The sequence below is a fragment of the Microtus ochrogaster genome, unplaced genomic scaffold (genome assembly GCF_000317375.1).
Source record: "Microtus ochrogaster isolate Prairie Vole_2 unplaced genomic scaffold, MicOch1.0 UNK58, whole genome shotgun sequence".
NCBI classification, from domain to species: Eukaryota; Metazoa; Chordata; class Mammalia; order Rodentia; family Cricetidae; genus Microtus; species Microtus ochrogaster.
Window position 1 is genome coordinate 779,022 of NW_004949156.1, and position 9,412 is coordinate 788,433.

The window sequence follows — 9,412 nt, forward strand, 5'->3', positions numbered from 1 at the left end:
AAGAGCTAGTTCCAGGACAGGCTCCAAAACCACAGAGAAACCCTGTTTTGAACCCCCCCCCCAAAAAAGAAAAGAAAATATAAGATAAAATAAAAACCATCACATTGAAATTAGACAAATAAAACTAACAGAAGGACAAGATCCCAAGAGAAGTCATAAGGATAAGAGACACACTTGTTCTCATAGTCAAGAATCACATAACAACACTGAACTGGAAGCCATAATAAATATGCAGAGGACTTGATGCAGACACACGCAGATCCTGTGCGTACTGCTCCAGTCTCTGTGAGCTCGTAAGAGCTTTGCTCAGTTGATTTAGAGGTCCTGGTTCTCTTGGTGTCCTCCATCACTTTCTTTAAACAGTTTTGGAAGTCATATGTCTTCCCAAAATGAAAGGTACACCCAAGGTCTCATTGTTTTGAATAACAAATCGGGAAAAAAATCAACAGTAGAATAAAAAGAACAAAAGAATAAAATAAAGAGAAAGAAATATATAAAGTTCAGCATGTGTAATAGCTCAGTTGGTACCTTTCATTAATGGGCCTCAACATAGCCCCATTACTTTCATACAGTGGTTTTCTATATGGTATTTTAAATACTAAGGAGCCAGTGGAATCTTTCCTAGGTATTTCAAAGTCTAAGATGGGTACAGCCATGGCTTTTTCCCTTCCTTAAAATTATATGCTGCCACAGATATAGGAGACAGGGTTCAAGTTAATTAAAAATAGAACAGTTTAACATTCATTGAATTCCAACCCTGTTCATCTCTCCCTATATACCTAAAAACTGGGCTTGTTATATCTGAAATAAAGAGGACAGAAGAAAGGGAGGTCTACATTTCATGTTCTTCTTCCTTTATACCCTTTTTGCTCACTAATCGCCTTTCAGAATAGTGGGGGAAGTTGCTCTCTGAAACCCTGGGCTGCTTGGGTTGTTTTTGCAGCTGATTCTACTTTGAATAAACCCCGCAGATAAAGCAAATCAGTGCCCATGGAATCAAATACATTGGCTCATCAGTAATAAGAATGAAAATTGCACATTGGTAACTGGATATGATGTTCACCTGGCATGCACAAGGTTCTGGATTCTGTCACCAGTACTGTATTAAAAAATGTGATTGCTCTACTGAAAATAATAAAGGCCACCTGTTGAGTTTGTAGCTACACTGCATTAACCTTGAATCTTACTGCCAAATTCTAATAGAGTAGGAGAAAGATTTTATGCTTAATATATAAAGATCCTTCATGAATTATTTTAACAAAGTAAGAAATCATTCTCGATCATCCTCAAGATCTTTTAAAGTTTTGAGTAACTACAAAATCCCTTCAAATCTTGTCATTAAGGAACTAATTTTCAAATACTGTTAGACTGCATCAGTGAGGTGAGCCTGTTTGAAATATTAGGAAATATATAACACAGTATAAAAAGAGGTGACTACAGTAAGCCTTCCTTGGACAGTCCGCAGGAATGTTCCTATTTATCAGATGCAAATCATTATATTTCCTTAGTGGGAGATCCTGGTTTCAGGCCAGGTTCTTCAAAAATGGTCTGTGCTTAACTGGAAAAACACGAAGGGGGCTGGAGAGATGGCTCAGAGGTTAAGAGCACTGGCTGGTCTTCCAGAGGTCCTGAGTTCAATTCCCAGAAACCACATGGTGGCTCACAACCATCTGTACTGAGATCTGGCGCCCTCCTCTGGCATGCGGGCATACATGAAGGCAGAATGTTGTATATATAATAAATAAATAAATCTTAAAAAAAAAACACAAAGGCATCATTGTTAGCATCCCAGACAGTTATAGCCTGTGAAAGCATCAGTATTTATATGATAACTATCCATTTTGTGATGATGGAGTTCCCTTTTTTTCTCCCTGTCTTAACCTTTTGGCAGTTTAATTGCTTGATTACCAACTGCCAATTAGGGCTGTACTTTGGGGTCTGAACTGGTAGAAGAAGAGCAGCCCCAATTAAATGATAGGGAGTAAAATTACCTTAACCTTACACTATTTAACTTCCTCCACAACAAAGACCAGAACTAGAACAGCTAACAGTGGAAGGCTTGAACATGTATTCCTCATATTGTCTAAAATTTCACTAACAGTTTTAAAAGTAAGCATAAGAAAGCAGATTCTAAAAGGAAGGTGTAACACTTGTATAGTTAAAGTATAAGTTTAAAATTATACTCCAGTTTGTTCTCTAATGAGAAACCAAAATGAAAGGGAAAATGGAGGAGCTCAGAGGAGTAGAGTAAGGGAAAACCATAATCAGAATATGTATTATGTGAGAAAGAAAATCCATTTTCGATCAAATGAAGAAAACAGATTCTCAGATATGTGTGGGGGTTAGTTTTACCACACTGAACAAAATAAACTATTCCCTTGTTTTGTTCTGACTCGTAAAGTTGAAATTCAATTGAATTATTTTTTTTGTTAACATGGCAAAGAATACTGTAGCATAAAATTGCCAGACAGAAAATTTTTCTTTGAGATACTCAGGTTAAAAATAATAAGTGAAAATATAAATTTAAAAAGCTTTCAAAATTAAATACAATATTATTTACTATAATTATTCTGTGAAGTTAATACATTAAATTTTGGTATATGAGAAAAAAATAGAATCTAAATGATATTTGGGGAAATGACATTTGATCACCATCTTTGGAAAATCTCTAGGAGCTGTTTATGTCAGTGACTCCTTTGTCCTGGCTCTCTGTGTTCTTTCAAAGGCAGCCTTAGGAAAACTTCTTACTACAGTACTCATCAAAAGGGATGTCTTGTAATTTGGATGCAAATCGCCAGGCCACATCTAATTATTTCAAGCCATAACTCATTTTCACGACTGTGCCTTGATATCTAACTTGAGATCCTTTTTACTTGTCATCTTCTTCTAAAACACTATTGACCTCTAAATTTTCTTATTTGCAAGGAAATATTTATCTTATCTCTAACAACCTGCCAGTCCCAAATGTGTTCATTATGTACTCAGCATAAATATCATAATATGTTAGGTACTATTGTTATAGCTTTAAGTATACCAGTACCCAAATTATAGTATAGACCTACCTGCAATAGAGAAAAAGAGCAAAACTAATGACACCTCAGGTCCTGCTTCAACAATAATTTATCATACCCTCAAAATCTCAATGATTCCCAACATTAAAAAGGGAGGACCCCAGGCAGTGCACATGCCTTCAATCCCAGCACTTGGCAGGCAGATCTCTGTGAGTCTGAGGTCAGTCTGGTCTACTGAGTGAATTCGAGGTCCTGTCACAAAAAAGGGAGGAGGACCCAAGTAGGACATATGTAGAGTGAAATACTGAAAGTTTAAAAACGTAATTTGATTCTTAACTTCAACTTTATTTCTATAATTATTCTTTATTATTATAGATATTTATGTAAAAGGTTGCTGTGGATTAAAAGTGGAGAAGGCGATTTTCTATCTTATACTAAAGTGGGTAAGAAAAGTTATTTCCTTAACCAAGGTGCTTTAATGTTATGGTTTTGATAGTAAACATCATGTTTACTATGTCCCGCATGATCAAAAGAGAAGTCCTTTCTTTTTCATGCTCAGTCTTATCTGTCTAAGATAAAGTGTGCCATCCACGTTTAAACTCGTACTCTATGTTTAACAAATAAGGACAAGACTCAGAATTGAATTGTACACTTTGATTTAAGGGTTTTGTTTCAAGGTCAGAACCTAGTTCCACAAGAAATTTTATGTTTTCCGGTAGAGTTGACATTCACTCCCACTAGCTGAAAGACAAACGTGTCTAATAAAGCATTCAGATTCAATTTGCTGTCTGCATACAGCTTGAGGAATCTCCGGAGGTCACTCACAGCATGCTCTACAACCCCAACAGGGAGAGGTAATGAAAAGATTCCAGTTTGAAAGCTGACAGTACCCCTTCTAAGCTCCTTGAATGTGAATATAATAAGCAAGTTTATAGACACAAATCTCTGTGATTCTAAGGATTTCTATCTTGATCTCTGACTCGGAGGAACATTTAAATGCGTGGATTTATGTCTATTATCTGGATGAGTAAATGCTTCATATTGAGCATGTTGGAGGAACTGTGCGTTACCAACTAAGGTCTTATGTAAATCGGGCAAAACAACACCGTCACTCCATGTTTAGCTCTGTTAGAAGGTCTCTACAGTCCCACTGTTTCATTCGATTCTAATATTACATAGGCAGATCACACTGTTTTAAAAAAATAAAACCCACTTTCATGTCAATTATCCCTCTGGTTTTTCCATTGACCCAAATGTACCCAATATTTATCTGAGAGCTAGTGTGCATTAGTGTCTTGCTCGATAGCAGACATTGGCTAAATATTCTTTGTGTATTGTTCTGTTCAGTTTTATAGCTTTCTTAAGAGATACATGCCACCATTACTTTGTTTTATATTGGTTGGAACTAAAGCCTAAGCTAAATGTTTACCCCCAAGAAACTTAAATACTAATAACTCCACTCATAAGGCTCCAAAATCATTAAATTCTTTTCTTTGATCTTTATGTTAAATATACTGGGTCTTGGCCTCATAATCTGTAAACCTAGCCTATATGTATAGACTGTATGTATATGTATTGTCCATGCTTATATGAATGACTTTTTCAGAGTTTGACAGAAGTACTCCCTCATCCACCCATCCTTTCTCTTTCAGCAAAAAAAAAAATCTTAAAAATAAGCAATATGGGTGAATTTAGGTTCTTAAAGATTATAATTAACTCCAGGGATGGAAGTTAGTTTCAGTAAAAAGACTTATATGGTTTTTGTGTATTTTTTTCTCCTCTAGAATTTAAGAGGCCACTGCAATATATATCAGGAAAAAAGCTTCTAGTACCATGATAATTTCAAAAACTAGTGCTATGTATTTAAACAGCACTATAATCTCTTCTTAATGAACTACACAGGCCATTTTGTTTTTGTTTTGCTGGTCTTATGTGTTTATGTTGAGACGTGATACTCTAGGAATCACCTCGTTGAGTAGTTGTGAATAAGTGAATCTCACTGTATAATACAGCCCTATAAAATAAAAATGAATATTGGCTGTAACCTCATCCACCTCATCCAATCTGAATACAGATCAGAAATGTAATATTTGTCATACATTCTAGAAAGTCAGTCCTTGAGTTCTATGGTTTGTATGTACCTGCCACGGCCTTTGCCTTTTATCTGTAGCTTCAGACATTTAGCTCCCCTCCCCATTGTCATGCTTCCCATCATTACTTCTTAGGATGTCATTTCTGTGTTCAGAAAGGATGTAAATGTGCTAGGCTATTGTTCATCTCTCCTAGCTTGAGTTCTAGTGAAACAGGCACCTAGGTTCAAATTTATTTTCCTTATCTTGTGAAAACTGGCTTGTTCCAGTAAAAGAAACTGTGATAAAGATAATGAGTACAAGGAGATTGAGCAAAATGAATGAATAAACCTACCTGGACAGACAAGATGAGGTCTTTAGTAAGCCATCTTATTGTAGACATACTCAAGAAATAAATAAAGATAGCAGAATCACTAAATGAATAAGATTGTATATACTATACATTAATATTAATTAAAAGATGTTATGATTATAATTAGTGAAACTCAAGAGGGAAATAAACATTAACATCTGCATGATCATAAATGCTAAGTTCTTTGTTCATACCTATTATTGCCTATTTTGATCTTTAAAATGCCCCCAAAGAACGAAAATTATGATTTTACTGCCATTAAAGAAATTGAATTTGAGGAAACACCAGAATGAGGTTTTTCACTTCCTATTTCTAGTCCTCTGTCCATGTCACTGCAATAGTGAGATCAGGAATTGATTCACCAAACAACAGCATACTGCAACTAAACAATGTCTTTTAAATCAAGGAAGACTTGGACTGGATAAATAGAAGAAAGTTGACTGAGAACAAAGATTTGCTTCCTTCTGCTTCCTGGTTATTATTGCTGAATACCAGAGACTAAACTAGGTGAAAGCAGCACTAACAGATGTTCTGGAAGTGCGGGACAACTAGGGAATTTAGGAAAGGGATGTGACAGTAGACAGACTGAAGAGATTCATAAAATATGGGAACAATAATACCATAGATTTTGTTTTTTAGTTAACATTTATTTGTTGCTGAAATAGTGATGAAGCATTTAATATTTTATTTCTGTTCACAACAATAAGTAAACTGTAATATTAAGCCCTGGTAGACTTTAACAATTTTCAAGAACAATTACAATGAAAACAGCAAACACGGAAATGTTTACTGATCCAGGTCATAACAGGGAGTGGTCACAGGGCTTTGCAACCATACTCAGCAGAAACCACTTTGTAATTGCTTGCACTAAACAGAGAAGTGAAATTCTCAGCTAGGTATTTAAGGAAGTAGTGCAAATATCTAGACACTAGCATAACACTGTGCCTACTGAGGAAACAGGACAATACTCTCCCAATTTGAACAAATAATCGTAGGAGGTGTGGAGCCCCATAAACCTGAGACATTGTAATATGAGGATAAGCAGGTGGATTTCGGCAGACTGGGGTTTTTCAAACTGATAGAGCAGCTGGGTGCCCAGCATCTTGTTGAAATACTCTCTTATTCCATATACAAGCTCATCAACAGAATATTCACTGTTATCAGCCTTTCCCTGTGATTTCACAAAAGTGACATACTCCGCGAGAATAGTATCTACATTCTTCTCAGCAGGGAGTTGGAATAACTGCTTATGCTTGTTTATCAGTTCCCAGTCCTCAACAAGACATGACTTAAGGTCTTGAGGCAACTTCAATTCAAATATCAATCTCATCTTCCGTACCTGCATAGTGTTGACAGTCCCAGGTACATTCTGGTGAGGAATCTGTGATACTGTGCTGGTGGTACCACTACCAACTCTGTTTTCTGGTGTATTCTGTATGTTCTTTGGCACTGGCATGTTAGGAGCAGATCCTGAAGAATAGTAATGATCTTTCGCCACAGGATACCGGTTCTCTACTCTGTTACTTTTCTCAACATTGTAGCTGCTTTGGGAAGAGTGACCTCTCTCCTCAGAATAAACTTTCTCAAAACAGCTGCCTTTATTTTCTGACCTTTCTCAGCAGAGAGCTGTCTCTTTGCAGGGTATCTTTACTTAACAAAGTGTCCCCTCTCCCCAGAGTGCACTTTCTCTGCAAAGCAGAATCTCCTGGAAGATAGACATTTCTCTGCAGGAGGCTTTTTTTTTTTTTTGGAAGGGCTACTTTCCTCTGCAGATAGATGATTCTCTGCATGTCGGCTTTTTTTTTTGGAGGCCTACGTCTTCCTGTTGGGTCATCTGTCCATGTAGAGGGTCCTCTCTCCACATAGTTACCCCTTTCCACTGACAGACCCTCCTATGCAGCGCAGCTTTTCTTCTGAGGCTGACCTCTCCCTGTAGGACGATGTTCACCTGAAGAGTGTCCTATCTCCTCAGAGTTACCCCACTGGAATGAGGAACCCTCCTCTGCAGGGTAACTTTTTCTGATGCAATGCCTCTCTGTGTGGCGATATTTCCCTGGAGAAGGTCCGTTGTTTGATGAGTTATCCTTCTCAGATGAATTAATCTTCTCCGCGGGGGAAATCTTGATCGGATGACCTCTCCCTACAGGGCAATCTTCACCTGCAGAGGTTCCTCTCGCTGTCAAGTTACCCATTTCCACTGAATGACTCTTAGGGCGGCTTTTGATGGACTGACCGCCCCATGGAGGATGATCTTTACTTACAGAGGGTCCTCTCTCCTCAGAGTTAACCCTGTTGAATGAGTAACCCTCTTTTTCAGGGTACCTTTTTCTGAGGTGACAGCTCCTTGTGCAGTGTTCTTTTCCAAGAGAGAGTCCTCTCTTTGCAGAGTTACCTTTCTCAGAAAAGTGACCCTCTTCTGCAGGGCGGCTTTTGATGGATTGACCTCTCCCTGCAGGGAGATCTTCGCCTGCAGAGGGTCCTATCTCCTCAGAGTTACCCCACTGGAATGAGTAACCCTCCTCTTCAGGGTACCTTTTTCTGAGGTGACGCCTCCATGTGTGGCAATCTTTGCCTGGAGAAGGTCCGCTGTTTGCTGAGTTACCATTCTCAGATGAATAGCCGTTCTCTGCGGAGGGGATTTTGATGAGGTGATCTCTCCCTTCAGGACGATCTTCACCTACAGAGGGTCCTCTTGCTGTCAAGTTACCTCTTTCCACTGAGTGATTTTCGGCAGGGTGGCTTCTGATGGATTGACCTCTCCCTGCAGAGAGATCTTCACCTGCAGAAGTTCTTTTCCCAGCCGAGTTGCCCAACTCGAATGAGTAACCCTCTTCTTCGGGCTACCTTTTTCTGAGGTGACGCCTCCCTGTGTGGCGATCATTCCTAGGAGAGGGTTCTCTCTTTGCAGAGTTGCCATTCTTAGATAAATGACCCTCTGTAACGGCGTAACCGAATGCAGACAGTTTGTAAATATATATATATATATATATATATATATATATATATATATATATATATATATATATATATATATATATATAGCTTTAATGGAGAAATAGACTTACAGAACCATGGTTCCTGCAGAGACCAGGAAAGCAAAAGTAGAAGCTGGGAGCATGCTCACCAAATTTATAGGCAAAAATTAGCCCGAGGAGAACACGCCCCCTAAGGGGCGGGACTTATCCCTACAACCCTCCTCTATGGGGTAGCTTTTGATGAGGCGACCTCCCACTGCAGAGCTAGTCTTCTCTGGTGAACGACCCTTCCCAGCCAGGTGACTTTTTCAGCTGGCCAAACTGTCCCTATGGGGTGATTGTTCTCTGTAGAGAGTCCTCTCTTCACCGAGGGGCCTCTCTCTACCTGGTGATCTCTCTGTGCAGAAATAAATTTCTTAACTGGAAGGTCTTTCTCTTCAGGGTGATGGTTCTCAGTAGAGGGACCTCTCCCATCCAAGTAACTTTTCACGGTAGATAGACTCTTCTTAGTAGAAAGTCCTTTCTTTGAAGGTTGACCTCTCATGATAGAGCGGCCTCTCTCACCATAGCGGCCTTTCTCAGCCAAACCACGTTCCTCTGTAGAGCGACGTTTTTCTATGAGACGACTTTTCTTGAGTAAGCGACCTCTCTCTGTAGGAAGATCTTGCTCAACAGAGAGACGCTTCTCAGATGAATGATTTTTCTCAGAAAAGTGACGCCTTTTTCCAGAGAGGTGTCTATCAGAGGGGTCCTTTCTGACAGAGGAAAATTTCTCTATAGTATGATCTTTTTCAACAGAGTGATATTGCTGGGTCCAGGGGTAGGATGATCCCGAATTTCCTGAGAAACTGCCACACTGCTTTCCAAAGTGGTCAGGTGATGAAAGGAGACAGAGACAGAGTCCCACATTGGAGCACCGGACTACAACCAGAAGGTCCAAATCAGGAACAGAAGGAGAGAGAGCACGAGCAAGGAACTCAGGAC

At 38.9% G+C, this 9,412-nt stretch overlaps 1 protein-coding gene and 1 pseudogene across 1 annotated transcript in view; one reads left to right on the forward strand and one right to left on the reverse strand.

Annotated features, from left to right (window-relative positions):
- Dmd (dystrophin) overlaps positions 1-9,412 on the forward strand; it is a 1,456,297-nt gene that overhangs the window by 762,813 nt on the left and 684,072 nt on the right. The window lies entirely within an intron of this gene.
- Positions 6,269-6,909, reverse strand: LOC101994072 (annotated as a pseudogene).